At 47.2% G+C, this 6,235-nt stretch overlaps 1 long non-coding RNA gene across 1 annotated transcript in view; it reads left to right on the top strand.

The window, feature by feature from the left end:
* LOC107184094 overlaps positions 1-6,235 on the top strand; it is a 12,728-nt gene that overhangs the window by 881 nt on the left and 5,612 nt on the right. The window lies entirely within an intron of this gene.

Below are 6,235 nucleotides of genomic sequence, written 5' to 3'. Positions count from 1 at the left end.
GGAAAGGAAAGAGGGAGGCAAAGAGGAAGGAAAATAGAGTAGGAATGAAGGAGAGAGAAGGGAGGAGGAGGACGAAAGCAGGGTTAGAAGGAAGAAAGAAGGGAGGTAGAAAGGGAGGGAAAGAAAGAAATAAGGAAGGGAGGGAAAGGAACTGGGGACAAGAGGCGACAGGAGAGAAAGCTCTGAAGGAAAATTTAGCTTAGGGACTATATCAGAGGTTACTTGTCCACCAATATTCATTCTCCCCATATTTAATAATGCAAGTTCTAAGTTGTACCTGGGCACAGCCCCTCAGCTGAAGACTATATTTCCCAGCCCTCCTTGAAGCTTGGTGAGGCCATGAGCAGAAGGGTATGTACTGCTTCCAGCTCACTCTAAGTCTCCTTTCCTCCCTGCTGACTGCAGCTGTAGCTGCTGCCCTGCCTCCAGACCCAGCCTACTGGCTTCTGGACTGTCACATAGAGGATAGAAGCTTCAATCCTGATAACGTCACTGTATTTTAGGATCTTTCTGTTTTAATAGGTTAGCCGGTGCCTTAACAAACACAGAGACTCAGGGTTTTCATATTGTAGTATGTAGAGGGCATCCATCTAAGCTGTGATTTAATCAAGTCTCCTGTTCAAGTGAGTTTGTAAGTTTATGTCAATCAATTTACTAACAGTTAATATTTCTCAGCATGTGCTCTATTCAAGCACTCTGCTTGGCACTATAGTTATATGTGACATCATCCAGCCCCCAAGAAATTGACAATCTAGCCATGAAGACCAGACAGACAGAAAATACCACAAAGCAGCCCTGTGCATTCCTACTCTCCACACCAGCGGCATCAACGACAGCCCCACTTCTTCCACCTTCATCAATAACACTCCTCTTGGCCCGAGGACCCTCCCAACTTGAAATAAGATTTGATGGTGTTTGAATACGTTTTCCCTTCCCAAATCACTTCATTTTCCTCTACCTCAAATTTTCCAATTATGAAATAGTCCCAGTGTGACTATCAATGTCTTCACCCGTTTGACTTTATGACTTGAGCTTCCCAACCCCTCCAATTGGCCTCCTCCTCTCCAGCCCTAAGGCACATGGAGGTGGATCTGGGGCATTGCATAGTGTTTTGTTTGAGTCATGCACCATGGATGTTGAAAATAATCACTCAATGCGTCTCGTCCCGTGCCCCCCAAAAAGCACACCCCGCATTGCTATGCTGGCCGCTGCTGTGCCTAGTGCTGAGTGGCTGCCTTACAAGGAGCCAGAGAAGAGTAGCTGTGCAGACTGGCCCGGACGCCTAGGACCAAAGCCAGAAAAGGAAAAGGTAAGCAGACTGCACAAAATCAGGAGGTGGATTGATGAGATGAGAAGGAATATGGAATGATTCTCATATGCCATTGGCAAGTGAGTCTAAAGCTGTTTCTTAAATGAAATCAAATTGTTTCACTGTTCACCACAGGCGAGAGTAGTATCTGTGTATGATGTTGACCAACATTAAATGAAACACACACATGAAGTGGAGTTTCATCTATTTCTTTTTTTTTTAAATTTTATTGTATTGATTTTTTACAGAGAGGAAGGGAGAGGGATAGAGAGTTAGAAACATCAGTGAGAGAGAAACATTGATCAGCTGCCTCCTGCACACCTCCTACTGGGGATGTGCCCGCAACCAAGGTAGATGCCCTTGACCGGAATCGAACCTGGGACCTTTCAGTCCGCAGGCTGATGCTCTATCCACTGAGCCAAACCGGTTAGAGCTCATCTATTTCTTTGGATTAATTACATCTCCAACCTAGTTATGAGGGAGAACTGGAGCAATTTCTAACTGTTAGGTGAGGTTGAAAGCAATCTCCAACCTCCTGGCTATGAGGGGAACCATTTGAAATATAGAGAAGAGAGTTGTTTTGTATTAGGAAGAGCTGCTCAAGTAAATCTAACTTATTGAGTGACAGTATTTTTTTTTAATATATTTTATTGACTTTTTACAGAGAGGAAGGGAGAGGGATAGAGAGCTAGAAACATCTATGAGAGAGAAACATTGATCAGCTGCCTCCTGCACACCCCCTACTGGGGATGGGCCCGAAACCAAGGTAGATGCCCTTGACCGGAATCGAACCTGGGACCCTTCAGTCCGCAGGCCGACACTCTATCCACTGAGCCAAATCAGTTACGGCAAGTGACAGTATTTTCATGTATAAAAATTAGATAGCAATGCAGGATTTCTCTGAAAGTTACCGATAAAGCAAATGCCCAGCACATTGCCTGATCCAGAGGAATTAATCAGCAGTTGTTAGCTCGATCAGAAATGAACATTTAAAAAAGCTAACATTTGTTCCAAAATGAAAATAAGAACCTAGCGACATGAAGGAAAGGGCTGCCAGAATATGATATGAAAAAACTAGGAAAATAATTCCTGGGAGGAAACTTATATCCCCTGAAAAGGAACGATTTCGAAAAACTGGCAAAGACACAGCATGAAGTGACAGAGAAATGTGTAGGAATGTTCTGAAACTGGAGGGGATCTCCAAGGACATGAACCCAGGAAAGAAAAAGAATGATTCATTGAGCTTTCCTAGAAGCAGGACAGCAGAGCAGGTCTAGCCTAATACAGACTCGAGGGGTGCATGCGGATTATTTTCAGCCACACATAAGAGAGGGCCTTGTGGAACTTCCCCTGAAATCAAGGTTGAAAAGAAACAAAAGGAAAATCTTTTGGAGAACTGGAAAGAGATTCAAAAGCCTGAGATACATGGAATAAAACAGTAATGTAAGATTCTATATTCCTGTAATTTGCCAAACTGTTGGAGTGTTGACCTCAGGAGACTCCCATATGTTGTGTGGAATCACTTTGGATGCTGACAGCATGTGTGGTGTTTCACAGACACAGGCTCTGAGGAGGGGGCGGGACTGCCGGGCTGGACCCGAAGCTGCATGAGGAGAGAAACGTGCCATCATTGCAAGGACAGAAAGGTGGGCCCTGGGAGCCTGTGTGCCTGGCCCTTTGTCCAGTGATACTCCGGTGCCTGCCCACTGTGCCCACGCTGAGCCTGAGATGTCATTTGATTTGCACCTTTTTTCTAACAGAGTAAAGGATCGAGTGTCTGGATTCCACCAGTGTCCCCTCAGCCGGAAACAGCTGTTCTGTCCCGGCAGAAGCATCTACCTCTGCCTGACAGGTAAACAGCCCACAGAACAGAGAAGTGACTCCTCCAAGGGACGCAAGAGCTCCTGGTAGTTAGAGAGGAAGAAAGGGAAGGAAACCCATTCCTGAGCCTCTAACCACATTCACAGCCAAGTCCCACTATCAGGTGTGGTTCTGCTTTGTTTTCAAGAAGGAGGCAGAAACCCTACACCACCCACCCCACCAGCCTCCAGCTTGTGGGCAGAGCTGGGGCACCCGCCCTGTGCCCGTACCTTGTGGGCAGGGAAGGGCCAGGAAACTCTCAGAACACTGAAGCCTGGTTTCCCGCAGTCTTCCATTGGATGCACCTGCCCTGCCCTTTCATGTCCCTTCAATCCTGCCCCCATGCAGCACCTGCACCCCAGTCGTGGCCAAGCCCATCCCTAAGTTCCACACCCCAAAGGAGAAGAGACAGGGAAGACAAACCCAGGCAGAACTGCGGTCTGACCCACATGGAGGCCAGATGGCTCTTTTTGCCTAGGAATGCATTTCCCTCAGACAGCTCCAGCTCCAAGGCTGTGAGAGGGCCTGTCGCTGCAGGCAAATGTCAGGCTGGCGTTCGCCCCGACTCCAGCAGGAGGGAAAAGCAAGTGCACCCTTGCTTCCCTGGGCCCTCACAAAGTCCAGAACCATTTATTTTCCTTTGCTTAATCTCCCCTCCTGCCACCAGGATGGTGTGAGGCCTGGAAATCTGTGCTCAGCACAAGACAAAACAGAGGAAGAAGCCGGCACAAGTGTTTTCTCCGCCCTGCTGCCTGGGGAGCCGGGCCTTGCCTTTGACATGTGCTGGAGGTGTGGGGTCCAAACTAAACCTTTGAACTATTTTTTGGAACCTCCAAAAAGACCCTGCACATCAAAGGGGATCTGATCCCTGCTCCGTGCGTTGCAGGCATCGTTAAGCATTTTGCATGAATCAACCACCTTCTGAAAAAGAAAGAAAGACCAAACTCAAAGCACATTGCCAGGCCTTGGACCCAAGCGTGGCCCAAAGCACATGCTCACCACATGGCTGCTTCCTCTGGTTCATTGGAATCAAACCCTGCAGACACGCCCCAGGCTCCTCCATTGCTCAGCGGTCATCACAGAGCCTCTCGCTGCAGCCTCCCGGGTCAGGATACAATGGGGGCATTTGTTGGAGCAGCCTCATGCCCCTCGCCCATGCCCACCTCTAGAGAGTCCACATGAGCTCTGACTCTAGTCACGAGGGGAGCCCTGCTGGGCTGCCCACCCCAAAAGCCAGCACAGGATGCAGCCTGCAGCTGAATAAGGATATCTGTGTGAGCTCCTTGGCACCATGCCCAGAAAGCCACATCGTATGCAAGCACCGGCATTGGTGAGCATGGCAGAGAATTCCAGTTTCTGAAAGAAGGCCGAGTAGGGAGCAGATCCTGAGGCTTGAGGCACTTCTGCCATTTACCTTCCGTGGAGTTCACTCGGTTCCCCACAGGCAGCCAAGGTGATGAGCAGGGGTGGGCCTAAGCTGCAGAGGCCACAGTTGCCCCAGTAACTCCTAGAAATTGGTAAGATATTCTCTTCTGACCAGTCTCAGGAGGGAAACATTCTCAGGCCCTCACCTACCAGCCATGCTATCTTCAGACCCACAGCTGAAGCCATCATTTGAGGACAGATGGGAGTGGCCGGGAGAGGCCACTTATGTCCTCTCCAGCCCCTCACAACTTCAACCCACTAACAGCCTTCAAAGCATCAGAAAGATATCTGACCCTATGATTTTACTAGCAGTACATGATACAGTTTTTAAGACAAGATGTTGTCATTCTTGGCAATTGTCTTTTCTTAAAGTCATTTTCTCTTCTAGGTTCAGGAAAAGAAAAAAGGTTTAAAACTGCTAATGTAACCTCACTGGTAAGAGTTTTAATTAGCAGTTCAAAAACTGCCCACGTTCTGGCTTTTTAATTAATAGGCACAATTTCTGTTGAGTTCTACTTCAGTAGGTGCTATATAAAACCAGTGAGTGGGTGACATTATTCCATTCAAAAAAGAATTATAGAAAGAAGGGGGGAAAGCTGAATTAGAAGGAACAGAGAAGACACATGAACTGTTTCTCTGGGTTATAACTTTATACATAAACATTCTTACCTAACACCTCTTGCTAGAAGCCCTTAGCCTCATGGCCAATCAACCCCTTGAATCATTTTAACCCCTTGATACCCTAACCCCTGAGTCCAGATACTGGAGATCCCAGCCAGATACCCTCATTCAACAAATACTGATGGAGCATGCTACCTGCCAAGCACCAGGCAGGAACCAAGTATTCTGAGATGAAAGAGCTGGTCCCACTGTCCAAGGGCTGATAGTCTTATCAAAGATAACCACCTAAGGAAAAAAATGTTGTACTAGTATGACTAGATTATAAGCACCCAAGTGCAGATATGCTGTCTTATTCATTTTTATCTTCCCATGATCTAGACAAAGCCTAAACACAGTAGGAAATTATTAAATGTTTGCCAAATGACAAAGACAGGGCGAATAATGGGTGCCTCCACATGTACAGCAGTGACACAAAAGAAGGATGATCAGCTCTGCCAGGGTGGGGTAAAGCCAGGTGACAGTTACCTGGCACATTGAAGGAAGGATTTCTCCATGGCATCTGTTCTAATTGCTCAGAGCCCAAGCAGACCAGCTGGTAAGTATATTGGTCATCATCATAGGGAGAGCACCGAGTCCCTGGACCTGAGTCTTAAAGGCCAAGTGTGGGTTTCCCAAACAGACAAGCTGGAAGGGCATTCTGGACAGAAGCAGTGTTACAGACAAAGGCAAATAAACCTGACATTTACCAAACAAGTTGGAAAGTCTGAAGAGAGAGCCTGGGCTAAGACACAGGAGCGAAATTCTTAAGAGTGTCATCTATCACACACAGGAAGGCAGCGTTTATCCTGAGGGTGATGAGAAGTCATCAGAAGACTCTAATCAAAAAGAGACCTGATGGCCCTAGCTGGTTTGGCTCAGTGGATAATGGATTTTGGTGTGTGTTTTTGTTTGTTTGTTTGGGGGTTTTGTTTCATTTTTTTTTCAGTCTCATGCCGTCTCTTTGACTCTCTTCCCCCCCCC

This window comes from Myotis davidii, unplaced genomic scaffold, assembly GCF_000327345.1.
Source record: "Myotis davidii unplaced genomic scaffold, ASM32734v1 scaffold62, whole genome shotgun sequence".
NCBI lineage: Eukaryota > Metazoa > Chordata > Mammalia > Chiroptera > Vespertilionidae > Myotis > Myotis davidii.
Note: the sequence above shows the minus strand (reverse complement) of the source record. Positions and strands in the feature narration are given on the sequence as shown.